The following is a 27,505-nucleotide window of genomic DNA, read 5'->3' as shown; positions in this document are numbered from 1 at the left end:
CAATGCATAGCCACATGAAGCAAGCTGGCAAGTGTGTCTGTTTGTCTAGTGTAGTGGTTATCATGCGCACCTCACATGCGAAAGGTCCCTGGTTCGAGACGCTGGGCTTTTTCACAGTATTTGCATTTCCTGCCTCACCTGACAGACAAGCTGAGATAAAAGAGACTGTGTCTATCCCTCACCATCGTGAGGTACTACGCTCCTGGGGCATCTGTCACAGCTCACCAAGAGGAGTTGCGCCAGCTTACGGCAGTCAGTTGCTCACTGTTTGACCTTTGCAATGAAGCCTGAGCCTACAGCATTCAAGCCAGCCAAGGAAGGAAGGTACGAGAGCGAAAATAGCTTTCCTGCCCTCACCAAGAACACACACCTTGAGCAAATAAAGTGCCAGACTTACGAGGCCCTATCGCCACCGGAGCATCACTTTTAGTGACGCCCCGGTGGCACTATGCACTGCGCGGTATTTACAAGATGGCGTTCAGCCACTTTTTGTGGCTTAACACCACCTTGTAAATACGGCCCCTTAGCACGCAGCGCGTTCCCTGGAAGGGGCGTGCAATGGGTGTTGTTGGGAGTGTGCCACAGCAACACCATAGCATTTTGATACTGCTCCAGATTTAGGAGTTGGCGTAAATCTGCGTCAGCACCAAAATCCAACGCCATCCCAGGGGTGTCGTTAGAGTGGCGCACTGAGGAGAAATGTTTTCATTTCTCCTTGTTTTTGCTCTTTCTATGTGTGATGCATTCTGCAGCACACATAGAAGTAAGAGCAAATCACCATTGAAGATTTTTTTTTTGGGCAGGAAGGTGTCCCTTCCTGCACAAAAACAATTTCCCCCTCAACGCAGTCATCCTTGTACCATGGTGCAAGAACGGCTGCGTTGGCGCTCAGCAGCTAATTTAGAGCTGGCGCAGGGGGAAGCACAGGGGTGCGCTGTATTCTACTAAATACGGCGCTTCCCTGCATTTTGAAAATGACGGCGCGTGGGGCTTGCAAATTTGTCACAGCGTCGCGCTTAGTCATTTTCTTGTAAATCTGGGCCAAAATGTCTAAAGGATAGAGGCTTTTTATGTCATGTTCGATGAAGACCATGCAAATGACTCTAGTCGTACTGCAGAAGAGAGCACCATGTGCAGTTTCTTGCTTTGGGATGTAGTCTCCCACTCTCTGTCACCAACCCTCCGAGCAGGGTCGGAGCCGTTGCATTTCTGTGCCCAGGCTCGTTGGTCTAGGGGTATGATTCTCGCTTAGGGTGCGAGAGGTCCCAGGTTCAAATCCCGGACAAGCCCATTTTAGCGGAAAACAATCAAATCCTGCTCAAAATACACAACCCCTCAACATTTCTCATTCCACTCGAAGCATTGTTGCGCAAAACATATTTTTTGCCTCAGGCGAAAAATGGATTACAATGCCTTGGCTTCCTTCCTGCTTGCTCTCAGTGCGCCCTGTGTGATGATTTCACAGGCTCTCCTTCCTGGCATTTAGGCATCAGATATTTGTCTGTCTCTGCCCGCAGCTGTGGGATTTTTCAGGACGTCTGAGTGTATGCATGCTGGCTGACACCGCTGCAATTTTCACACTTACCCCTCGCATTCCAAGCAACTGCTGATAAAGTATAGAGGAAATCGTGCAAACATATGAGGGGAACTGTGCTCCTTCAGTCAAACCAGCAAGCTTGTTTCTGTAGTGTAGTGGTTATCACGTTCGCCTCACACGCGAAAGGTCCCCGGTTCGAGACCGGGCAGAAACACTTGGCAGCAGTAGCTTTTGTGTTTGCTCCCTAAAACCTCAGGCTCTCTCAATGCACACTTAGACAGAAATGACCTTTAAAAACTTGTGACCTGTGTAAAACGTGCTTTACTATTGCAGGACGCTAAAAAGTTATCTGCATCCCTCGGTGGTCGTGCATGTGCATTGTTTCTTGTTCTGTTTTTTTTTTTTTTTCTTGGCCATGTTATATTGTGGGGCCTTTAAAGCTGTGACTTTGATAGGAACATTGCAAGCGGCAAAATCAACAAGTGCAGACTGAAGAGTCCGACCTGCACACTGTTTTGGCTGTCAGGATGGCCGAGTGGTCTAAGGCGCCAGACTCAAGAGAGCTTGATCTTCAGTGAAGCTGAGCCTTCTGGTCTCTTCATGGAGGCGTGGGTTCAAATCCCACTTCTGACAGGTGTATTTTCTTCCCTTAAATCTTGCTCTGCTTGCAGAGCCAGCTCCTCACACCACTATCTTTGGAAGCTGCTGTGGCATGTGAGGAGAAATCCACCAACCCATCGGCTGGGCCCTCAATCAAAATTCTGTGTATTACTGGAAGGGGCGTCTCAGGCACACCTTCTGTTAGAGCTGCACTTTATGACAGTAACTACCATGCTGGTTTCTACTTAAGCAGTTGATTCTATTGTTTGAAGTGAGGCTCTCCTGCCACCTTTTGGGCAAAGAAGACACTGCCCCTGCAACAACACAGGCAGACAAGCTCAAACTAGGTTTCTTGGTTAGGTGGGCGGAGCATATTGGCAATGGTGCCTCCTCGTGACTTGCAATTTACATGAAGAAGACAGAGAGGCAGCTGGGAGTAGGCAGTACCCATGAACCCCTGAACACTGTCTTGCGACTAGCACACAATTCTGAAATGAGGCGGGGGAAAGGAGGTGATTTCCCCATCAAGGGCCATTCCGGGAAATCAGCCACCCTGCGTCTCCCAGGTGAGTGTTTCAGGCCTATGAGCCACTAATATAAATCTCGCCTGATCGAGCCTAATTGAGCGCTGATCAAGCAAGTGTGCTTGAATCCAAGAGGCATGCTCCTCTGGCTCAAGAGCTAGCAGGCCCTTCAGTGCTTCTGGTTGGGAAGTCTAAGGTGCAAGGGTCCATGACTTGCAGCGGGTTACAACTACCAGAAAGGGTCTGCTTTTCACATCAGTGCCCTAGTTCAGCTCACTGGCACAGGGCATTTTGACTACCTCTTGCCTTGCTAGAGACAAACAAAAAATCCTTGACAGAAAACATCAATTGCTATGGCACGCTTAGAGAGAGAGAGCCTCCAAATGGCCCTGCTTTTCGGAAAGACGCTTCAGAAGATGTTTCAAATGACTATGCAGCGGCAGTCTAGTTGGTATAGGGGTATGATTCTCGCTTCGGGTGTGAGAGGACCTCGGTTCAAATCCCAGACAAACCCCTACCTTTATAGGTTCAGTCTGTGTTTTAAACAGGAGTATTTCTGCTTTTCACTCTTGTAAGATGTCATGTTGCAATGCAATACATGCTTTATACTGGCGTCGAGACGGTTCAGCATCATGAAGGTATGCGAGATTTCTTTGCAACTGCTTTTCTGTGCTGGAGCAGCAGTGCTCGTAGGAACATTAAATGCACAGTGCTTCTCCATGGTAATTTCGGGTCCAGTTCTGAAATCACCTCTTGGAATGAAAGTGATCCCAGTTCCTTTCTTCCAAGGGAAGAGATCGTGTTCCGGAAGGCTCAGCTTTGAGCGTCATGAACATTGGCCCTCATCCTTGCATCCCAGTCCAATGCATAGCCACATAAAGCAAGCAGGTGTGTCTGTTTCCATAGTGTGGTGGTTCCAGTACAATGCATAGCCACATGAAGCAAGCTGGCAAGTGTGTCTGTTTGTCTAGTGTAGTGGTTATCATGCGCACCTCACATGCGAAAGGTCCCTGGTTCGAGACGCTGGGCTTTTTCACAGTATTTGCATTTCCTGCCTCACCTGACAGACAAGCTGAGATAAAAGAGACTGTGTCTATCCCTCACCATCGTGAGGTACTACGCTCCTGGGGCATCTGTCACAGCTCACCAAGAGGAGTTGCGCCAGCTTACGGCAGTCAGTTGCTCACTGTTTGACCTTTGCAATGAAGCCTGAGCCTACAGCATTCAAGCCAGCCAAGGAAGGAAGGTACGAGAGCGAAAATAGCTTTCCTGCCCTCACCAAGAACACACACCTTGAGCAAATAAAGTGCCAGACTTACGAGGCCCTATCGCCACCGGAGCATCACTTTTAGTGACGCCCCGGTGGCACTATGCACTGCGCGGTATTTACAAGATGGCGTTCAGCCACTTTTTGTGGCTTAACACCACCTTGTAAATACGGCCCCTTAGCACGCAGCGCGTTCCCTGGAAGGGGCGTGCAATGGGTGTTGTTGGGAGTGTGCCACAGCAACACCATAGCATTTTGATACTGCTCCAGATTTAGGAGTTGGCGTAAATCTGCGTCAGCACCAAAATCCAACGCCATCCCAGGGGTGTCGTTAGAGTGGCGCACTGAGGAGAAATGTTTTCATTTCTCCTTGTTTTTGCTCTTTCTATGTGTGATGCATTCTGCAGCACACATAGAAGTAAGAGCAAATCACCATTGAAGATTTTTTTTTTGGGCAGGAAGGTGTCCCTTCCTGCACAAAAACAATTTCCCCCTCAACGCAGTCATCCTTGTACCATGGTGCAAGAACGGCTGCGTTGGCGCTCAGCAGCTAATTTAGAGCTGGCGCAGGGGGAAGCACAGGGGTGCGCTGTATTCTACTAAATACGGCGCTTCCCTGCATTTTGAAAATGACGGCGCGTGGGGCTTGCAAATTTGGCACAGCGTCGCGCTTAGTCATTTTCTTGTAAATCTGGGCCAAAATGTCTAAAGGATAGAGGCTTTTTATGTCATGTTCGATGAAGACCATGCAAATGACTCTAGTCGTACTGCAGAAGAGAGCACCATGTGCAGTTTCTTGCTTTGGGATGTAGTCTCCCACTCTCTGTCACCAACCCTCCGAGCAGGGTCGGAGCCGTTGCATTTCTGTGCCCAGGCTCGTTGGTCTAGGGGTATGATTCTCGCTTAGGGTGCGAGAGGTCCCAGGTTCAAATCCCGGACAAGCCCATTTTAGCGGAAAACAATCAAATCCTGCTCAAAATACACAACCCCTCAACATTTCTCATTCCACTCGAAGCATTGTTGCGCAAAACATATTTTTTGCCTCAGGCGAAAAATGGATTACAATGCCTTGGCTTCCTTCCTGCTTGCTCTCAGTGCGCCCTGTGTGATGATTTCACAGGCTCTCCTTCCTGGCATTTAGGCATCAGATATTTGTCTGTCTCTGCCCGCAGCTGTGGGATTTTTCAGGACGTCTGAGTGTATGCATGCTGGCTGACACCGCTGCAATGTTCACACTTACCCCTCGCATTCCAAGCAACTGCTGATAAAGTATAGAGGAAATCGTGCAAACGTATGAGGGGAACTGTGCTCCTTCAGTCAAACCAGCAAGCTTGTTTCTGTAGTGTAGTGGTTATCACGTTCGCCTCACACGCGAAAGGTCCCCGGTTCGAGACCGGGCAGAAACACTTGGCAGCAGCAGCTTTTGTGTTTGCTCCCTAAAACCTCAGGCTCTCTCAATGCACACTTAGACAGAAATGACCTTTAAAAACTTGTGACCTGTGTAAAACGTGCTTTACTATTGCAGGACGCTAAAAAGTTATCTGCATCCCTCGGTGGTCGTGCATGTGCATTGTTTCTTGTTCTGTTTTTTTTTTTTTTTCTTGGCCATGTTATATTGTGGGGCCTTTAAAGCTGTGACTTTGATAGGAACATTGCAAGCGGCAAAATCAACAAGTGCAGACTGAAGAGTCCGACCTGCACACTGTTTTGGCTGTCAGGATGGCCGAGTGGTCTAAGGCGCCAGACTCAAGAGAGCTTGATCTTCAGTGAAGCTGAGCCTTCTGGTCTCTTCATGGAGGCGTGGGTTCAAATCCCACTTCTGACAGGTGTATTTTCTTCCCTTAAATCTTGCTCTGCTTGCAGAGCCAGCTCCTCACACCACTATCTTTGGAAGCTGCTGTGGCATGTGAGGAGAAATCCACCAACCCATCGGCTGGGCCCTCAATCAAAATTCTGTGTATTACTGGAAGGGGCGTCTCAGGCACACCTTCTGTTAGAGCTGCACTTTATGACAGTAACTACCATGCTGGTTTCTACTTAAGCAGTTGATTCTATTGTTTGAAGTGAGGCTCTCCTGCCACCTTTTGGGCAAAGAAGACACTGCCCCTGCAACAACACAGGCAGACAAGCTCAAACTAGGTTTTTTGGTTAGGTGGGCGGAGCATATTGGCAATGGTGCCTCCTCGTGACTTGCAATTTACATGAAGAAGACAGAGAGGCAGCTGGGAGTAGGCAGTACCCATGAACCCCTGAACACTGTCTTGCGACTAGCACACAATTCTGAAATGAGGCGGGGGAAAGGAGGTGATTTCCCCATCAAGGGCCATTCCGGGAAATCAGCCACCCTGCGTCTCCCAGGTGAGTGTTTCAGGCCTATGAGCCACTAATATAAATCTCACCTGATCGAGCCTGATTGAGCGCTGATCAAGCAAGTGTGCTTGAATCCAAGAGGCATGCTCCTCTGGCTCAAGAGCTAGCAGGTCCTTCAGTGCTTCTGGTTGGGAAGTCTAAGGTGCAAGGGTCCATGACTTGCAGCGGGTTACAACTACCAGAAAGGGTCTGCTTTTCACATCAGTGCCCTAGTTCAGCTCACTGGCACAGGGCATTTTGACTACCTCTTGCCTTGCTAGAGACAAACAAAAAATCTTTGACAGAAAACATCAATTGCTATGGCACGCTTAGAGAGAGAGAGCCTCCAAATGGCCCTGCTTTTCGGAAAGACGCTTCAGTAGATGTTTCAAATGACTATGCAGCGGCAGTCTAGTTGGTATAGGGGTATGATTCTCGCTTCGGGTGTGAGAGGACCTCGGTTCAAATCCCAGACAAACCCCTACCTTTATAGGTTCAGTCTGTGTTTTAAACAGGAGTATTTCTGCTTTTCACTCTTGTAAGATGTCATGTTGCAATGCAATACATGCTTTATACTGGCGTCGAGACGGTTCAGCATCATGAAGGTATGCGAGATTTCTTTGCAACTGCTTTTCTGTGCTGGAGCAGCAGTGCTCGTAGGAACATTAAATGCACAGTGCTTCTCCATGGTAATTTCGGGTCCAGTTCTGAAATCACCTCTTGGAATGAAAGTGATCCCAGTTCCTTTCTTCCAAGGGAAGAGATCGTGTTCCGGAAGGCTCAGCTTTGAGCGTCATGAACATTGGCCCTCATCCTTGCATCCCAGTCCAATGCATAGCCACATAAAGCAAGCAGGTGTGTCTGTTTCCATAGTGTGGTGGTTCCAGTACAATGCATAGCCACATGAAGCAAGCCGGCAAGTGTGTCTGTTTGTCTAGTGTAGTGGTTATCATGCGCACCTCACATGCGAAAGGTCCCTGGTTCGAGCAGCTGGGCTTTTTCACAGTATTTGCATTTCCTGCCTCACCTGACAGGCAAGCTGAGATAAAAGAGACTGTGTCTATCCCTCACCATCGTGAGGTACTACGCTCCTGGGGCATCTGTCACAGCTCACCAAGAGGAGTTGCGCCAGCTTACGGCAGTCAGTTGCTCACTGTTTGACCTTTGCAATGAAGCCTGAGCCTACAGCATTCAAGCCAGCCAAGGAAGGAAGGTACGAGAGCGAAAATAGCTTTCCTGCCCTCACCAAGAACACACACCTTGAGCAAATAAAGTGCCAGACTTACAAGGTCCTATCGCCACCGGAGCATCACTTTTAGTGACGCCCCCGTGGCACTATGCACTGCGCGGTATTTACAAGATGGCGTTCAGCCACTTTTTGTGGCTTAACACCACCTTGTAAATACGGCCCCTTAGCACGCAGCGCGTTCCCTGGAAGGGGCGTGCAATGGGTGTTGTTGGGAGTGTGCCACAGCAACACCATAGCATTTTGATGCTGCTCCAGATTTAGGAGTTGGCGTAAATCTGCGTCAGCACCAAAATCCAACGCCATCCCAGGGGTGTCGTTAGAGTGGCGCACTGAGGAGAAATGTTTTCATTTCTCCTTGTTTTTGCTCTTTCTATGTGTGATGCATTCTGCAGCACACATAGAAGTAAGAGCAAATCACCATTGAAGATTTTTTTTTTGGGCAGGAAGGTGTCCCTTCCTGCACAAAAACAATTTCCCCCTCAACGCAGTCATCCTTGTACCATGGTGCAAGAACGGCTGCGTTGGCGCTCAGCAGCTAATTTAGAGCTGGCGCAGGGGGAAGCACAGGGGTGCGCTGTATTCTACTAAATACGGCGCTTCCCTGCATTTTGAAAATGACGGCGCGTGGGGCTTGCAAATTTGGCACAGCGTCGCGCTTAGTCATTTTCTTGTAAATCTGGGCCAAAATGTCTAAAGGATAGAGGCTTTTTATGTCATGTTCGAGGAAGACCATGCAAATGACTCTAGTCGTACTGCAGAAGAGAGCACCATGTGCAGTTTCTTGCTTTGGGATGTAGTCTCCCACTCTCTGTCACCAACCCTCCGAGCAGGGTCGGAGCCGTTGCATTTCTGTGCCCAGGCTCGTTGGTCTAGGGGTATGATTCTCGCTTAGGGTGCGAGAGGTCCCAGGTTCAAATCCCGGACGAGCCCATTTTAGCGGAAAACAATCAAATCCTGCTCAAAATACACAACCCCTCAACATTTCTCATTCCACTCGAAGCATTGTTGCGCAAAACATATTTTTTGCCTCAGGCGAAAAATGGATTACAATGCCTTGGCTTCCTTCCTGCTTGCTCTCAGTGCGCCCTGTGTGATGATTTCACAGGCTCTCCTTCCTGGCATTTAGGCATCAGATATTTGTCTGTCTATGCCCGCAGCTGTGGGATTTTTCAGGACGTCTGAGTGTATGCATACTGGCTGACACCGCTGCAATTTTCACACTTACCCCTCGCATTCCGAGCAACTGCTGATAAAGTATAGAGGAAATCGTGCAAACATATGAGGGGAACTGTTCTCCTTCAGTCAAACCAGCAAGCTTGTTTCTGTAGTGTAGTGGTTATCACGTTCGCCTCACACGCGAAAGGTCCCCGGTTCGAGACCGGGCAGAAACACTTGGCAGCAGCAGCTTTTGTGTTTGCTCCCTAAAACCTCAGTCTCTCTCAATGCAGACTTAGACAGAAATGACCTTTAAAAACTTGTGACCTGTGTAAAACGTGCTTTACTATTGCAGGACGCTAAAAAGTTATCTGCATCCCTCGGTGGTCGTGCATGTGCATTGTTTCTTGTTCTGTTTTTTTTTTTTTTTCTTGGCCATGTTATATTGTGGGGCCTTTAAAGCTGTGACTTTGATAGGAACATTGCAAGCGGCAAAATCAACAAGTGCAGACTGAAGAGTCCGACCTGCACACTGTTTTGGCTGTCAGGATGGCCGAGTGGTCTAAGGCGCCAGACTCAAGAGAGCTTGATCTTCAGTGAAGCTGAGCCTTCTGGTCTCTTCATGGAGGCGTGGGTTCAAATCCCACTTCTGACAGGTGTATTTTCTTCCCTTAAATCTTGCTCTGCTTGCAGAGCCAGCTCCTCACACCACTATCTTTGGAAGCTGCTGTGGCATGTGAGGAGAAATCCACCAACCCATCGGCTGGGCCCTCAATCAAAATTCTGTGTATTACTGGAAGGGACGTCTCAGGCACACCTTCTGTTAGAGCTGCACTTTATGACAGTAACTACCATGCTGGTTTCTACTTAAGCAGTTGATTCTATCGTTTGAAGTGAGGCTCTCCTGCCACCTTTTGGGCAAAGAAGACACTGCCCCTGCAACAACACAGGCAGACAAGCTCAAACTAGGTTTCTTGGTTAGGTGGGCGGAGCATATTGGCAATGGTGCCTCCTCGTGACTTGCAATTTACATGAAGAAGACAGAGAGGCAGCTGGGAGTAGGCAGTACCCATGAACCCCTGAACACTGTCTTGCGACTAGCACACAATTCTGAAATGAGGCGGGGGAAAGGAGGTGATTTCCCCATCAAGGGCCATTCCGGGAAATCAGCCACCCTGCGTCTCCCAGGTGAGTGTTTCAGGCCTATGAGCCACTAATATAAATCTCGCCTGATCGAGCGCTGATCGAGCAAGTGTGCTTGAATCCAAGAGGCATGCTCCTCTGGCTCAAGAGCTAGCAGGCCCTTCAGTGCTTCTGGTTGGGAAGTCTAAGGTGCAAGGGTCCATGACTTGCAGCGGGTTACAACTACCAGAAAGGGTCTGCTTTTCACATCAGTGCCCTAGTTCAGCTCATTGGCACAGGGCATTTTGACTACCTCTTGCCTTGCTAGAGACAAACAAAAAATCCTTGACAGAAAACATCAATTGCTATGGCACGCTTAGAGAGAGAGAGCCTCCAAATGGCCCTGCTTTTCGGAAAGACGCTTCAGAAGATGTTTCAAATGACTATGCAGCGGCAGTCTAGTTGGTATAGGGATATGATTCTCGCTTCGGGTGTGAGAGGACCTCGGTTCAAATCCCAGACAAACCCCTACCTTTATAGGTTCAGTCTGTGTTTTAAACAGGAGTATTTCTGCTTTTCACTCTTGTAAGATGTCATGTTGCAATGCAATACATGCTTTATACTGGCGTCGAGACGGTTCAGCATCATGAAGGTATGCAAGATTTCTTTGCAACTGCTTTTCTGTGCTGGAGCAGCAGTGCTCGTAGGAACATTAAATGCACAGTGCTTCTCCATGGTAATTTCGGGTCCAGTTCTGAAATCACCTCTTGGAATGAAAGTGATCCCAGTTCCTTTCTTCCAAGGGAAGAGATCGTGTTCCGGAAGGCTCAGCTTTGAGCGTCATGAACATTGGCCCTCATCCTTGCATCCCAGTCCAATGCATAGCCACATAAAGCAAGCAGGTGTGTCTGTTTCCATAGTGTGGTGGTTCCAGTACAATGCATAGCCACATGAAGCAAGCTGGCAAGTGTGTCTGTTTGTCTAGTGTAGTGGTTATCATGCGCACCTCACATGCGAAAGGTCCCTGGTTCGAGACGCTGGGCTTTTTCACAGTATTTGCATTTCCTGCCTCACCTGACAGGCAAGCTGAGATAAAAGAGACTGTGTCTATCCCTCACCATCGTGAGGTACTACGCTCCTGGGGCATCTGTCACAGCTCACCAAGAGGAGTTGCGCCAGCTTACGGCAGTCAGTTGCTCACTGTTTGACCTTTGCAATGAAGCCTGAGCCTACAGCATTCAAGCCAGCCAAGGAAGGAAGGTACGAGAGCGAAAATAGCTTTCCTGCCCTCACCAAGAACACACACCTTGAGCAAATAAAGTGCCAGACTTACAAGGCCCTATCGCCATCGGAGCATCACTTTTAGTGACGCCCCGGTGGCACTATGCACTGCGCGGTATTTACAAGATGGCGTTCAGCCACTTTTTGTGGCTTAACACCACCTTGTAAATACGGCCCCTTAGCACGCAGCGCGTTCCCTGGAAGGGGCGTGCAATGGGTGTTGTTGGGAGTGTGCCACAGCAACACCATAGCATTTTGATACTGCTCCAGATTTAGGAGTTGGCGTAAATCTGCGTCAGCACCAAAATCCAACGCCATCCCAGGGGTGTCGTTAGAGTGGCGCACTGAGGAGAAATGTTTTCATTTCTCCTTGTTTTTGCTCTTTCTATGTGTGATGCATTCTGCAGCACACATAGAAGTAAGAGCAAATCACCATTGAAGATTTTTTTTTTGGGCAGGAAGGTGTCCCTTCCTGCACAAAAACAATTTCCCCCTCAACGCAGTCATCCTTGTACCATGGTGCAAGAACGGCTGCGTTGGCGCTCAGCAGCTAATTTAGAGCTGGCGCAGGGGGAAGCACAGGGGTGCGCTGTATTCTACTAAATACGGCGCTTCCCTGCATTTTGAAAATGACGGCGCGTGGGGCTTGCAAATTTGGCACAGCGTCGCGCTTAGTCATTTTCTTGTAAATCTGGGCCAAAATGTCTAAAGGATAGAGGCTTTTTATGTCATGTTCGATGAAGACCATGCAAATGACTCTAGTCGTACTGCAGAAGAGAGCACCATGTGCAGTTTCTTGCTTTGGGATGTAGTCTCCCACTCTCTGTCACCAACCCTCCGAGCAGGGTCGGAGCCATTGCATTTCTGTGCACAGGCTCGTTGGTCTAGGGGTATGATTCTCGCTTAGGGTGCGAGAGGTCCCAGGTTCAAATCCCGGACAAGCCGATTTTAGCGGAAAACAATCAAATCCTGCTGAAAATACACAACCCCTCAACATTTCTCATTCCACTCGAAGCATTGTTGCGCAAAACATATTTTTTGCCTCAGGCGAAAAATGGATTACAATGCCTTGGCTTCCTTCCTGCTTGCTCTCAGTGCGCCCTGTGTGATGATTTCACAGGCTCTCCTTCCTGGCATTTAGGCATCAGATATTTGTCTGTCTCTGCCCGCAGCTGTGGGATTTTTCAGGACGTCTGAGTGTATGCATGCTGGCTGACACCGCTGCAATTTTCACACTTACCCCTCGCATTCCAAGCAACTGCTGATAAAGTATAGAGGAAATCGTGCAAACATATGAGGGGAACTGTGCTCCTTCAGTCAAACCAGCAAGCTTGTTTCTGTAGTGTAGTGGTTATCACGTTCGCCTCACACGCGAAAGGTCCCCGGTTCGAGACCGGGCAGAAACACTTGGCAGCAGCAGCTTTTGTGTTTGCTCCCTAAAACCTCAGGCTCTCTCAATGCACACTTAGACAGAAATGACCTTTAAAAACTTGTGACCTGTGTAAAACGTGCTTTACTATTGCAGGACGCTAAAAAGTTATCTGCATCCCTCGGTGGTCGTGCATGTGCATTGTTTCTTGTTCTGTTTTTTTTTTTTTTTCTTGGCCATGTTATATTGTGGGGCCTTTAAAGCTGTGACTTTGATAGGAACATTGCAAGCGGCAAAATCAACAAGTGCAGACTGAAGAGTCCGACCTGCACACTGTTTTGGCTGTCAGGATGGCCGAGTGGTCTAAGGCGCCAGACTCAAGAGAGCTTGATCTTCAGTGAAGCTGAGCCTTCTGGTCTCTTCATGGAGGCGTGGGTTCAAATCCCACTTCTGACAGGTGTATTTTCTTCCCTTAAATCTTGCTCTGCTTGCAGAGCCAGCTCCTCACACCACTATCTTTGGAAGCTGCTGTGGCATGTGAGGAGAAATCCACCAACCCATCGGCTGGGCCCTCAATCAAAATTCTGTGTATTACTGGAAGGGGCGTCTCAGGCACACCTTCTGTTAGAGCTGCACTTTATGACAGTAACTACCATGCTGGTTTCTACTTAAGCAGTTGATTCTATTGTTTGAAGTGAGGCTCTCCTGCCACCTTTTGGGCAAAGAAGACACTGCCCCTGCAACAACACAGGCAGACAAGCTCAAACTAGGTTTTTTGGTTAGGTGGGCGGAGCATATTGGCAATGGTGCCTCCTCGTGACTTGCAATTTACATGAAGAAGACAGAGAGGCAGCTGGGAGTAGGCAGTACCCATGAACCCCTGAACACTGTCTTGCGACTAGCACACAATTCTGAAATGAGGCGGGGGAAAGGAGGTGATTTCCCCATCAAGGGCCATTCCGGGAAATCAGCCACCCTGCGTCTCCCAGGTGAGTGTTTCAGGCCTATGAGCCACCAATATAAATCTCACCTGATCGAGCCTGATTGAGCGCTGATCAAGCAAGTGTGCTTGAATCCAAGAGGCATGCTCCTCTGGCTCAAGAGCTAGCAGGTCCTTCAGTGCTTCTGGTTGGGAAGTCTAAGGTGCAAGGGTCCATGACTTGCAGCGGGTTACAACTACCAGAAAGGGTCTGCTTTTCACATCAGTGCCCTAGTTCAGCTCACTGGCACAGGGCATTTTGACTACCTCTTGCCTTGCTAGAGACAAACAAAAAATCTTTGACAGAAAACATCAATTGCTATGGCACGCTTAGAGAGAGAGAGCCTCCAAATGGCCCTGCTTTTCGGAAAGACGCTTCAGAAGATGTTTCAAATGACTATGCAGCGGCAGTCTAGTTGGTATAGGGGTATGATTCTCGCTTCGGGTGTGAGAGGACCTCGGTTCAAATCCCAGACAAACCCCTACCTTTATAGGTTCAGTCTGTGTTTTAAACAGGAGTATTTCTGCTTTTCACTCTTGTAAGATGTCATGTTGCAATGCAATACATGCTTTATACTGGCGTCGAGACGGTTCAGCATCATGAAGGTATGCGAGATTTCTTTGCAACTGCTTTTCTGTGCTGGAGCAGCAGTGCTCGTAGGAACATTAAATGCACAGTGCTTCTCCATGGTAATTTCGGGTCCAGTTCTGAAATCACCTCTTGGAAAGAAAGTGATCCCAGTTCCTTTCTTCCAAGGGAAGAGATTGTGTTCCGGAAGGCTCAGCTTTGAGCGTCATGAACATTGGCCCTCATCCTTGCATCCCAGTCCAATGCATAGCCACATAAAGCAAGCAGGTGTGTCTGTTTCCATAGTGTGGTGGTTCCAGTACAATGCATAGCCACATGAAGCAAGCCGGCAAGTGTGTCTGTTTGTCTAGTGTAGTGGTTATCATGCGCACCTCACATGCGAAAGGTCCCTGGTTCGAGTCGCTGGGCTTTTTCACAGTATTTGCATTTCCTGCCTCACCTGACAGGCAAGCTGAGATAAAAGAGACTGTGTCTATCCCTCACCATCGTGAGGTACTACGCTCCTGGGGCATCTGTCACAGCTCACCAAGAGGAGTTGCGCCAGCTTACGGCAGTCAGTTGCTCACTGTTTGACCTTTGCAATGAAGCCTGAGCCTACAGCATTCAAGCCAGCCAAGGAAGGAAGGTACGAGAGCGAAAATAGCTTTCCTGCCCTCACCAAGAACACACACCTTGAGCAAATAAAGTGCCAGACTTACAAGGCCCTATCGCCACCGGAGCATCACTTTTAGTGACGCCCCGGTGGCACTATGCACTGCGCGGTATTTACAAGATGGCGTTCAGCCACTTTTTGTGGCTTAACACCACCTTGTAAATACGGCCCCTTAGCACGCAGCGCGTTCCCTGGAAGGGGCGTGCAATGGGTGTTGTTGGGAGTGTGCCACAGCAACACCATAGCATTTTGATGCTGCTCCAGATTTAGGAGTTGGCGTAAATCTGCGTCAGCACCAAAATCCAACGCCATCCCAGGGGTGTCGTTAGAGTGGCGCACTGAGGAGAAATGTTTTCATTTCTCCTTGTTTTTGCTCTTTCTATGTGTGATGCATTCTGCAGCACACATAGAAGTAAGAGCAAATCACCATTGAAGATTTTTTTTTTGGGCAGGAAGGTGTCCCTTCCTGCACAAAAACAATTTCCCCCTCAACGCAGTCATCCTTGTACCATGGTGCAAGAACGGCTGCGTTGGCGCTCAGCAGCTAATTTAGAGCTGGCGCAGGGGGAAGCACAGGGGTGCGCTGTATTCTACTAAATACGGCGCTTCCCTGCATTTTGAAAATGACGGCGCGTGGGGCTTGCAAATTTGGCACAGCGTCGCGCTTAGTCATTTTCTTGTAAATCTGGGCCAAAATGTCTAAAGGATAGAGGCTTTTTATGTCATGTTCGATGAAGACCATGCAAATGACTCTAGTCGTACTGCAGAAGAGAGCACCATGTGCAGTTTCTTGCTTTGGGATGTAGTCTCCCACTCTCTGTCACCAACCCTCCGAGCAGGGTCGGAGCCGTTGCATTTCTGTGCCCAGGCTCGTTGGTCTAGGGGTATGATTCTCGCTTAGGGTGCGAGAGGTCCCAGGTTCAAATCCCGGACAAGCCCATTTTAGCGGAAAACAATCAAATCCTGCTCAAAATACACAACCCCTCAACATTTCTCATTCCACTCGAAGCATTGTTGCGCAAAACATATTTTTTGCCTCAGGCGAAAAATGGATTACAATGCCTTGGCTTCCTTCCTGCTTGCTCTCAGTGCGCCCTGTGTGATGATTTCACAGGCTCTCCTTCCTGGCATTTAGGCATCAGATATTTGTCTGTCTCTGCCCGCAGCTGTGGGATTTTTCAGGACGTCTGAGTGTATGCATGCTGGCTGACACCGCTGCAATGTTCACACTTACCCCTCGCATTCCAAGCAACTGCTGATAAAGTATAGAGGAAATCGTGCAAACGTATGAGGGGAACTGTGCTCCTTCAGTCAAACCAGCAAGCTTGTTTCTGTAGTGTAGTGGTTATCACGTTCGCCTCACACGCGAAAGGTCCCCGGTTCGAGACCGGGCAGAAACACTTGGCAGCAGCAGCTTTTGTGTTTGCTCCCTAAAACCTCAGGCTCTCTCAATGCACACTTAGACAGAAATGACCTTTAAAAACTTGTGACCTGTGTAAAACGTGCTTTACTATTGCAGGACGCTAAAAAGTTATCTGCATCCCTCGGTGGTCGTGCATGTGCATTGTTTCTTGTTCTGTTTTTTTTTTTTTTTCTTGGCCATGTTATATTGTGGGGCCTTTAAAGCTGTGACTTTGATAGGAACATTGCAAGCGGCAAAATCAACAAGTGCAGACTGAAGAATCCGACCTGCACACTGTTTTGGCTGTCAGGATGGCTGAGTGGTCTAAGGCGCCAGACTCAAGAGAGCTTGATCTTCAGTGAAGCTGAGCCTTCTGGTCTCTTCATGGAGGCGTGGGTTCAAATCCCACTTCTGACAGGTGTATTTTCTTCCCTTAAATCTTGTTCTGCTTGCAGAGCCAGCTCCTCACACCACTATCTTTGGAAGCTGCTGTGGCATGTGAGGAGAAATCCACCAACCCATCGGCTGGGCCCTCAATCAAAATTCTGTGTATTACTGGAAGGGGCGTCTCAGGCACACCTTCTGTTAGAGCTGCACTTTATGACAGTAACTACCATGCTGGTTTCTACTTAAGCAGTTGATTCTATTGTTTGAAGTGAGGCTCTCCTGCCACCTTTTGGGCAAAGAAGACACTGCCCCTGCAACAACACAGGCAGACAAGCTCAAACTAGGTTTCTTGGTTAGGTGGACGGAGCATATTGGCAATGGTGCCTCCTCGTGACTTGCAATTTACATGAAGAAGACAGAGAGGCAGCTGGGAGTAGGCAGTACCCATGAACCCCTGAACACTGTCTTGCGACTAGCACACAATTCTGAAATGAGGCGGGGGAAAGGAGGTGATTTCCCCATCAAGGGCCATTCCGGGAAATCAGCCACCCTGCGTCTCCCAGGTGAGTGTTTCAGGCCTATGAGCCACTAATATAAATCTCGCCTGATCGAGCCTGATTGAGCGCTGATCAAGCAAGTGTGCTTGAATCCAAGAGGCATGCTCCTCTGGCTCAAGAGCTAGCAGGCCCTTCAGTGCTTCTGGTTGGGAAGTCTAAGGTGCAAGGGTCCATGACTTGCAGCGGGTTACAACTACCAGAAAGGGTCTGCTTTTCACATCAGTGCCCTAGTTCAGCTCACTGGCACAGGGCATTTTGACTACCTCTTGCCTTGCTAGAGACAAACAAAAAATCCTTGACAGAAAACATCAATTGCTATGGCACGCTTAGAGAGAGAGAGCCTCCAAATGGCCCTGCTTTTCGGAAAGACGCTTCAGAAGATGTTTCAAATGACTATGCAGCGGCAGTCTAGTTGGTATAGGGGTATGATTCTCGCTTCGGGTGTGAGAGGACCTCGGTTCAAATCCCAGACAAACCCCTACCTTTATAGGTTCAGTCTGTGTTTTAAACAGGAGTATTTCTGCTTTTCACTCTTGTAAGATGTCATGTTGCAATGCAATACATGCTTTATACTGGCGTCGAGACGGTTCAGCATCATGAAGGTATGCGAGATTTCTTTGCAACTGCTTTTCTGTGCTGGAGCAGCAGTGCTCGTAGGAACATTAAATGCACAGTGCTTCTCCATGGTAATTTCGGGTCCAGTTCTGAAATCACCTCTTGGAATGAAAGTGATCCCAGTTCCTTTCTTCCAAGGGAAGAGATCGTGTTCCGGAAGGCTCAGCTTTGAGCGTCATGAACATTGGCCCTCATCCTTGCATCCCAGTCCAATGCATAGCCACATAAAGCAAGCAGGTGTGTCTGTTTCCATAGTGTGGTGGTTCCAGTACAATGCATAGCCACATGAAGCAAGCCGGCAAGTGTGTCTGTTTGTCTAGTGTAGTGGTTATCATGCGCACCTCACATGCGAAAGGTCCCTGGTTCGAGACGCTGGGCTTTTTCACAGTATTTGCATTTCCTGCCTCACCTGACAGGCAAGCTGAGATAAAAGAGACTGTGTCTATCCCTCACCATCGTGAGGTACTACGCTCCTGGGGCATCTGTCACAGCTCACCAAGAGGAGTTGCGCCAGCTTACGGCAGTCAGTTGCTCACTGTTTGACCTTTGCAATGAAGCCTGAGCCTACAGCATTCAAGCCAGCCAAGGAAGGAAGGTACGAGAGCGAAAATAGCTTTCCTGCCCTCACCAAGAACACACACCTTGAGCAAATAAAGTGCCAGACTTACAAGGTCCTATCGCCACCGGAGCATCACTTTTAGTGACGCCCCCGTGGCACTATGCACTGCGCGGTATTTACAAGATGGCGTTCAGCCACTTTTTGTGGCTTAACACCACCTTGTAAATACGGCCCCTTAGCACGCAGCGCGTTCCCTGGAAGGGGCGTGCAATGGGTGTTGTTGGGAGTGTGCCACAGCAACACCATAGCATTTTGATGCTGCTCCAGATTTAGGAGTTGGCGTAAATCTGCGTCAGCACCAAAATCCAACGCCATCCCAGGGGTGTCGTTAGAGTGGCGCACTGAGGAGAAATGTTTTCATTTCTCCTTGTTTTTGCTCTTTCTATGTGTGATGCATTCTGCAGCACACATAGAAGTAAGAGCAAATCACCATTGAAGATTTTTTTTTTGGGCAGGAAGGTGTCCCTTCCTGCACAAAAACAATTTCCCCCTCAACGCAGTCATCCTTGTACCATGGTGCAAGAACGGCTGCGTTGGCGCTCAGCAGCTAATTTAGAGCTGGCGCAGGGGGAAGCACAGGGGTGCGCTGTATTCTACTAAATACGGCGCTTCCCTGCATTTTGAAAATGACGGCGCGTGGGGCTTGCAAATTTGGCACAGCGTCGCGCTTAGTCATTTTCTTGTAAATCTGGGCCAAAATGTCTAAAGGATAGAGGCTTTTTATGTCATGTTCGATGAAGACCATGCAAATGACTCTAGTCGTACTGCAGAAGAGAGCACCATGTGCAGTTTCTTGCTTTGGGATGTAGTCTCCCACTCTCTGTCACCAACCCTCCGAGCAGGGTCGGAGCCGTTGCATTTCTGTGCCCAGGCTCGTTGGTCTAGGGGTATGATTCTCGCTTAGGGTGCGAGAGGTCCCAGGTTCAAATCCCGGACAAGCCCATTTTAGCGGAAAACAATCAAATCCTGCTCAAAATACACAACCCCTCAACATTTCTCATTCCACTCGAAGCATTGTTGCGCAAAACATATTTTTTGCCTCAGGCGAAAAATGGATTACAATGCCTTGGCTTCCTTCCTGCTTGCTCTCAGTGCGCCCTGTGTGATGATTTCACAGGCTCTCCTTCCTGGCATTTAGGCATCAGATATTTGTCTGTCTATGCCCGCAGCTGTGGGATTTTTCAGGACGTCTGAGTGTATGCATGCTGGCTGACACCGCTGCAATTTTCACACTTACCCCTCGCATTCCGAGCAACTGCTGATAAAGTATAGAGGAAATCGTGCAAGCATATGAGGGGAACTGTTCTCCTTCAGTCAAACCAGCAAGCTTGTTTCTGTAGTGTAGTGGTTATCACGTTCGCCTCACACGCGAAAGGTCCCCGGTTCGAGACCGGGCAGAAACACTTGGCAGCAGCAGCTTTTGTGTTTGCTCCCTAAAACCTCAGGCTCTCTCAATGCACACTTAGACAGAAATGACCTTTAAAAACTTGTGACCTGTGTAAAACGTGCTTTACTATTGCAGGACGCTAAAAAGTTATCTGCATCCCTCGGTGGTCGTGCATGTGCATTGTTTCTTGTTCTGTTTTTTTTTTTTTTTCTTGGCCATGTTATATTGTGGGGCCTTTAAAGCTGTGACTTTGATAGGAACATTGCAAGCAGCAAAATCAACAAGTGCAGACTGAAGAGTCCGACCTGCACACTGTTTTGGCTGTCAGGATGGCCGAGTGGTCTAAGGCGCCAGACCCAAGAGAGCTTGATCTTCAGTGAAGCTGAGCCTTCTGGTCTCTTCATGGAGGCGTGGGTTCAAATCCCACTTCTGACAGGTGTATTTTCTTCCCTTAAATCTTGCTCTGCTTGCAGAGCCAGCTCCTCACACCACTATCTTTGGAAGCTGCTGTGGCATGTGAGGAGAAATCCACCAACCCATCGGCTGGGCCCTCAATCAAAATTCTGTGTATTACTGGAAGGGACGTCTCAGGCACACCTTCTGTTAGAGCTGCACTTTATGACAGTAACTACCATGCTGGTTTCTACTTAAGCAGTTGATTCTATCGTTTGAAGTGAGGCTCTCCTGCCACCTTTTGGGCAAAGAAGACACTGCCCCTGCAACAACACAGGCAGACAAGCTCAAACTAGGTTTCTTGGTTAGGTGGGCGGAGCATATTGGCAATGGTGCCTCCTCGTGACTTGCAATTTACATGAAGAAGACAGAGAGGCAGCTGGGAGTAGGCAGTACCCATGAACCCCTGAACACTGTCTTGCGACTAGCACACAATTCTGAAATGAGGCGGGGGAAAGGAGGTGATTTCCCCATCAAGGGCCATTCCGGGAAATCAGCCACCCTGCGTCTCCCAGGTGAGTGTTTCAGGCCTATGAGCCACTAATATAAATCTCGCCTGATCGAGCGCTGATCGAGCAAGTGTGCTTGAATCCAAGAGGCATGCTCCTCTGGCTCAAGAGCTAGCAGGCCCTTCAGTGCTTCTGGTTGGGAAGTCTAAGGTGCAAGGGTCCATGACTTGCAGCGGGTTACAACTACCAGAAAGGGTCTGCTTTTCACATCAGTGCCCTAGTTCAGCTCACTGGCACAGGGCATTTTGACTACCTCTTGCCTTGCTAGAGACAAACAAAAAATCCTTGACAGAAAACATCAATTGCTATGGCACGCTTAGAGAGAGAGAGCCTCCAAATGGCCCTGCTTTTCGGAAAGACGCTTCAGAAGATGTTTCAAATGACTGTGCAGCGGCAGTCTAGTTGGTATAGGGGTATGATTCTCGCTTCGGGTGTGAGAGGACCTCGGTTCAAATCCCAGACAAACCCCTACCTTTATAGGTTCAGTCTGTGTTTTAAACAGGAGTATTTCTGCTTTTCACTCTTGTAAGATGTCATGTTGCAATGCAATACATGCTTTATACTGGCGTCGAGACGGTTCAGCATCATGAAGGTATGCGAGATTTCTTTGCAACTGCTTTTCTGTGCTGGAGCAGCAGTGCTCGTAGGAACATTAAATGCACAGTGCTTCTCCATGGTAATTTCGGGTCCAGTTCTGAAATCACCTCTTGGAATGAAAGTGATCCCAGTTCCTTTCTTCCAAGGGAAGAGATCGTGTTCCGGAAGGCTCAGCTTTGAGCGTCATGAACATTGGCCCTCATCCTTGCATCCCAGTCCAATGCATAGCCACATAAAGCAAGCAGGTGTGTCTGTTTCCATAGTGTGGTGGTTCCAGTACAATGCATAGCCACATGAAGCAAGCTGGCAAGTGTGTCTGTTTGTCTAGTGTAGTGGTTATCATGCGCACCTCACATGCGAAAGGTCCCTGGTTCGAGACGCTGGGCTTTTTCACAGTATTTGCATTTCCTGCCTCACCTGACAGGCAAGCTGAGATAAAAGAGACTGTGTCTATCCCTCACCATCGTGAGGTACTACGCTCCTGGGGCATCTGTCACAGCTCACCAAGAGGAGTTGCGCCAGCTTACGGCAGTCAGTTGCTCACTGTTTGACCTTTGCAATGAAGCCTGAGCCTACAGCATTCAAGCCAGCCAAGGAAGGAAGGTACGAGAGCGAAAATAGCTTTCCTGCCCTCACCAAGAACACACACCTTGAGCAAATAAAGTGCCAGACTTACGAGGCCCTATCGCCACCGGAGCATCACTTTTAGTGACGCCCCGGTGGCACTATGCACTGCGCGGTATTTACAAGATGGCGTTCAGCCACTTTTTGTGGCTTAACACCACCTTGTAAATACGGCCCCTTAGCACGCAGCGCGTTCCCTGGAAGGGGCGTGCAATGGGTGTTGTTGGGAGTGTGCCACAGCAACACCATAGCATTTTGATACTGCTCCAGATTTAGGAGTTGGCGTAAATCTGCGTCAGCACCAAAATCCAACGCCATCCCAGGGGTGTCGTTAGAGTGGCGCACTGAGGAGAAATGTTTTCATTTCTCCTTGTTTTTGCTCTTTCTATGTGTGATGCATTCTGCAGCACACATAGAAGTAAGAGCAAATCACCATTGAAGATTTTTTTTTTGGGCAGGAAGGTGTCCCTTCCTGCACAAAAACAATTTCCCCCTCAACGCAGTCATCCTTGTACCATGGTGCAAGAACGGCTGCGTTGGCGCTCAGCAGCTAATTTAGAGCTGGCGCAGGGGGAAGCACAGGGGTGCGCTGTATTCTACTAAATACAGCGCTTCCCTGCATTTTGAAAATGACGGCGCGTGGGGCTTGCAAATTTGGCACAGCGTCGCGCTTAGTCATTTTCTTGTAAATCTGGGCCAAAATGTCTAAAGGATAGAGGCTTTTTATGTCATGTTCGATGAAGACCATGCAAATGACTCTAGTCGTACTGCAGAAGAGAGCACCATGTGCAGTTTCTTGCTTTGGGATGTAGTCTCCCACTCTCTGTCACCAACCCTCCGAGCAGGGTCGGAGCCGTTGCATTTCTGTGCCCAGGCTCGTTGGTCTAGGGGTATGATTCTCGCTTAGGGTGCGAGAGGTCCCAGGTTCAAATCCCGGACAAGCCCATTTTAGCGGAAAACAATCAAATCCTGCTCAAAATACACAACCCCTCAACATTTCTCATTCCACTCGAAGCATTGTTGCGCAAAACATATTTTTTGCCTCAGGCGAAAAATGGATTACAATGCCTTGGCTTCCTTCCTGCTTGCTCTCAGTGCGCCCTGTGTGATGATTTCACAGGCTCTCCTTCCTGGCATTTAGGCATCAGATATTTGTCTGTCTATGCCCGCAGCTGTGGGATTTTTCAGGACGTCTGAGTGTATGCATGCTGGCTGACACCGCTGCAATTTTCACACTTACCCCTCGCATTCCGAGCAACTGCTGATAAAGTATAGAGGAAATCGTGCAAGCATATGAGGGGAACTGTTCTCCTTCAGTCAAACCAGCAAGCTTGTTTCTGTAGTGTAGTGGTTATCACGTTCGCCTCACACGCGAAAGGTCCCCGGTTCGAGACCGGGCAGAAACACTTGGCAGCAGCAGCTTTTGTGTTTGCTCCCTAAAACCTCAGGCTCTCTCAATGCACACTTAGACAGAAATGACCTTTAAAAACTTGTGACCTGTGTAAAACGTGCTTTACTATTGCAGGACGCTAAAAAGTTATCTGCATCCCTCGGTGGTCGTGCATGTGCATTGTTTCTTGTTCTGTTTTTTTTTTTTTTTCTTGGCCATGTTATATTGTGGGGCCTTTAAAGCTGTGACTTTGATAGGAACATTGCAAGCAGCAAAATCAACAAGTGCAGACTGAAGAGTCCGACCTGCACACTGTTTTGGCTGTCAGGATGGCCGAGTGGTCTAAGGCGCCAGACCCAAGAGAGCTTGATCTTCAGTGAAGCTGAGCCTTCTGGTCTCTTCATGGAGGCGTGGGTTCAAATCCCACTTCTGACAGGTGTATTTTCTTCCCTTAAATCTTGCTCTGCTTGCAGAGCCAGCTCCTCACACCACTATCTTTGGAAGCTGCTGTGGCATGTGAGGAGAAATCCACCAACCCATCGGCTGGGCCCTCAATCAAAATTCTGTGTATTACTGGAAGGGACGTCTCAGGCACACCTTCTGTTAGAGCTGCACTTTATGACAGTAACTACCATGCTGGTTTCTACTTAAGCAGTTGATTCTATCGTTTGAAGTGAGGCTCTCCTGCCACCTTTTGGGCAAAGAAGACACTGCCCCTGCAACAACACAGGCAGACAAGCTCAAACTAGGTTTCTTGGTTAGGTGGGCGGAGCATATTGGCAATGGTGCCTCCTCGTGACTTGCAATTTACATGAAGAAGACAGAGAGGCAGCTGGGAGTAGGCAGTACCCATGAACCCCTGAACACTGTCTTGCGACTAGCACACAATTCTGAAATGAGGCGGGGGAAAGGAGGTGATTTCCCCATCAAGGGCCATTCCGGGAAATCAGCCACCCTGCGTCTCCCAGGTGAGTGTTTCAGGCCTATGAGCCACTAATATAAATCTCGCCTGATCGAGCGCTGATCGAGCAAGTGTGCTTGAATCCAAGAGGCATGCTCCTCTGGCTCAAGAGCTAGCAGGCCCTTCAGTGCTTCTGGTTGGGAAGTCTAAGGTGCAAGGGTCCATGACTTGCAGCGGGTTACAACTACCAGAAAGGGTCTGCTTTTCACATCAGTGCCCTAGTTCAGCTCACTGGCACAGGGCATTTTGACTACCTCTTGCCTTGCTAGAGACAAACAAAAAATCCTTGACAGAAAACATCAATTGCTATGGCACGCTTAGAGAGAGAGAGCCTCCAAATGGCCCTGCTTTTCGGAAAGACGCTTCAGAAGATGTTTCAAATGACTGTGCAGCGGCAGTCTAGTTGGTATAGGGGTATGATTCTCGCTTCGGGTGTGAGAGGACCTCGGTTCAAATCCCAGACAAACCCCTACCTTTATAGGTTCAGTCTGTGTTTTAAACAGGAGTATTTCTGCTTTTCACTCTTGTAAGATGTCATGTTGCAATGCAATACATGCTTTATACTGGCGTCGAGACGGTTCAGCATCATGAAGGTATGCGAGATTTCTTTGCAACTGCTTTTCTGTGCTGGAGCAGCAGTGCTCGTAGGAACATTAAATGCACAGTGCTTCTCCATGGTAATTTCGGGTCCAGTTCTGAAATCACCTCTTGGAATGAAAGTGATCCCAGTTCCTTTCTTCCAAGGGAAGAGATCGTGTTCCGGAAGGCTCAGCTTTGAGCGTCATGAACATTGGCCCTCATCCTTGCATCCCAGTCCAATGCATAGCCACATAAAGCAAGCAGGTGTGTCTGTTTCCATAGTGTGGTGGTTCCAGTACAATGCATAGCCACATGAAGCAAGCTGGCAAGTGTGTCTGTTTGTCTAGTGTAGTGGTTATCATGCGCACCTCACATGCGAAAGGTCCCTGGTTCGAGACGCTGGGCTTTTTCACAGTATTTGCATTTCCTGCCTCACCTGACAGGCAAGCTGAGATAAAAGAGACTGTGTCTATCCCTCACCATCGTGAGGTACTACGCTCCTGGGGCATCTGTCACAGCTCACCAAGAGGAGTTGCGCCAGCTTACGGCAGTCAGTTGCTCACTGTTTGACCTTTGCAATGAAGCCTGAGCCTACAGCATTCAAGCCAGCCAAGGAAGGAAGGTACGAGAGCGAAAATAGCTTTCCTGCCCTCACCAAGAACACACACCTTGAGCAAATAAAGTGCCAGACTTACGAGGCCCTATCGCCACCGGAGCATCACTTTTAGTGACGCCCCGGTGGCACTATGCACTGCGCGGTATTTACAAGATGGCGTTCAGCCACTTTTTGTGGCTTAACACCACCTTGTAAATACGGCCCCTTAGCACGCAGCGCGTTCCCTGGAAGGGGCGTGCAATGGGTGTTGTTGGGAGTGTGCCACAGCAACACCATAGCATTTTGATACTGCTCCAGATTTAGGAGTTGGCGTAAATCTGCGTCAGCACCAAAATCCAACGCCATCCCAGGGGTGTCGTTAGAGTGGCGCACTGAGGAGAAATGTTTTCATTTCTCCTTGTTTTTGCTCTTTCTATGTGTGATGCATTCTGCAGCACACATAGAAGTAAGAGCAAATCACCATTGAAGATTTTTTTTTTGGGCAGGAAGGTGTCCCTTCCTGCACAAAAACAATTTCCCCCTCAACGCAGTCATCCTTGTACCATGGTGCAAGAACGGCTGCGTTGGCGCTCAGCAGCTAATTTAGAGCTGGCGCAGGGGGAAGCACAGGGGTGCGCTGTATTCTACTAAATACAGCGCTTCCCTGCATTTTGAAAATGACGGCGCGTGGGGCTTGCAAATTTGGCACAGCGTCGCGCTTAGTCATTTTCTTGTAAATCTGGGCCAAAATGTCTAAAGGATAGAGGCTTTTTATGTCATGTTCGATGAAGACCATGCAAATGACTCTAGTCGTACTGCAGAAGAGAGCACCATGTGCAGTTTCTTGCTTTGGGATGTAGTCTCCCACTCTCTGTCACCAACCCTCCGAGCAGGGTCGGAGCCGTTGCATTTCTGTGCCCAGGCTCGTTGGTCTAGGGGTATGATTCTCGCTTAGGGTGCGAGAGGTCCCAGGTTCAAATCCCGGACAAGCCCATTTTAGCGGAAAACAATCAAATCCTGCTCAAAATACACAACCCCTCAACATTTCTCATTCCACTCGAAGCATTGTTGCGCAAAACATATTTTTTGCCTCAGGCGAAAAATGGATTACAATGCCTTGGCTTCCTTCCTGCTTGCTCTCAGTGCGCCCTGTGTGATGATTTCACAGGCTCTCCTTCCTGGCATTTAGGCATCAGATATTTGTCTGTCTCTGCCCGCAGCTGTGGGATTTTTCAGGACGTCTGAGTGTATGCATGCTGGCTGACACCGCTGCAATTTTCACACTTACCCCTCGCATTCCAAGCAACTGCTGATAAAGTATAGAGGAAATCGTGCAAACATATGAGGGGAACTGTGCTCCTTCAGTCAAACCAGCAAGCTTGTTTCTGTAGTGTAGTGGTTATCACGTTCGCCTCACACGCGAAAGGTCCCCGGTTCGAGACCGGGCAGAAACACTTGGCAGCAGCAGCTTTTGTGTTTGCTCCCTAAAACCTCAGGCTCTCTCAATGCACACTTAGACAGAAATGACCTTTAAAAACTTGTGACCTGTGTAAAACGTGCTTTACTATTGCAGGACGCTAAAAAGTTATCTGCATCCCTCGGTGGTCGTGCATGTGCATTGTTTCTTGTTCTGTTTTTTTTTTTTTTTCTTGGCCATGTTATATTGTGGGGCCTTTAAAGCTGTGACTTTGATAGGAACATTGCAAGCGGCAAAATCAACAAGTGCAGACTGAAGAGTCCGACCTGCACACTGTTTTGGCTGTCAGGATGGCCGAGTGGTCTAAGGCGCCAGACTCAAGAGAGCTTGATCTTCAGTGAAGCTGAGCCTTCTGGTCTCTTCATGGAGGCGTGGGTTCAAATCCCACTTCTGACAGGTGTATTTTCTTCCCTTAAATCTTGCTCTGCTTGCAGAGCCAGCTCCTCACACCACTATCTTTGGAAGCTGCTGTGGCATGTGAGGAGAAATCCACCAACCCATCGGCTGGGCCCTCAATCAAAATTCTGTGTATTACTGGAAGGGGCGTCTCAGGCACACCTTCTGTTAGAGCTGCACTTTATGACAGTAACTACCATGCTGGTTTCTACTTAAGCAGTTGATTCTATTGTTTGAAGTGAGGCTCTCCTGCCACCTTTTGGGCAAAGAAGACACTGCCCCTG

General features: G+C 48.7%; 8 non-coding genes across 8 annotated transcripts; all 8 read left to right on the top strand.

Annotated features, from left to right (window-relative positions):
- Nucleotides 1-1,678: 1,678 nt before the first annotated feature.
- Nucleotides 1,679-1,751, top strand: TRNAV-CAC (transfer RNA valine (anticodon CAC)). The gene has a single exon. It is a non-coding gene; the product is annotated as a tRNA-Val (tRNA).
- Nucleotides 1,752-5,261: 3,510 nt separating this feature from the next.
- Nucleotides 5,262-5,334, top strand: TRNAV-CAC (transfer RNA valine (anticodon CAC)). Its single transcript has one exon. It is a non-coding gene; the product is annotated as a tRNA-Val (tRNA).
- A 3,510-nt stretch (nucleotides 5,335-8,844) lies between these two features.
- Nucleotides 8,845-8,917, top strand: TRNAV-CAC (transfer RNA valine (anticodon CAC)). The gene has a single exon. It is a non-coding gene; the product is annotated as a tRNA-Val (tRNA).
- A 3,500-nt stretch (nucleotides 8,918-12,417) lies between these two features.
- Nucleotides 12,418-12,490, top strand: TRNAV-CAC (transfer RNA valine (anticodon CAC)). The gene has a single exon. It is a non-coding gene; the product is annotated as a tRNA-Val (tRNA).
- A 3,510-nt stretch (nucleotides 12,491-16,000) lies between these two features.
- Nucleotides 16,001-16,073, top strand: TRNAV-CAC (transfer RNA valine (anticodon CAC)). The gene has a single exon. It is a non-coding gene; the product is annotated as a tRNA-Val (tRNA).
- Nucleotides 16,074-19,583: 3,510 nt separating this feature from the next.
- TRNAV-CAC (transfer RNA valine (anticodon CAC)) lies at nucleotides 19,584-19,656 on the top strand. The gene has a single exon. It is a non-coding gene; the product is annotated as a tRNA-Val (tRNA).
- A 3,500-nt stretch (nucleotides 19,657-23,156) lies between these two features.
- TRNAV-CAC (transfer RNA valine (anticodon CAC)) lies at nucleotides 23,157-23,229 on the top strand. Its single transcript has one exon. It is a non-coding gene; the product is annotated as a tRNA-Val (tRNA).
- Nucleotides 23,230-26,729: 3,500 nt separating this feature from the next.
- TRNAV-CAC (transfer RNA valine (anticodon CAC)) lies at nucleotides 26,730-26,802 on the top strand. The gene has a single exon. It is a non-coding gene; the product is annotated as a tRNA-Val (tRNA).
- The last annotated feature ends 703 nt before the right edge of the window (nucleotides 26,803-27,505 follow it).

The sequence above is a fragment of the Pleurodeles waltl genome, unplaced genomic scaffold (genome assembly GCF_031143425.1).
Source record: "Pleurodeles waltl isolate 20211129_DDA unplaced genomic scaffold, aPleWal1.hap1.20221129 scaffold_345, whole genome shotgun sequence".
NCBI classification, from domain to species: domain Eukaryota; kingdom Metazoa; phylum Chordata; class Amphibia; order Caudata; family Salamandridae; genus Pleurodeles; species Pleurodeles waltl.
Note: the sequence above shows the minus strand (reverse complement) of the source record. Positions and strands in the feature narration are given on the sequence as shown.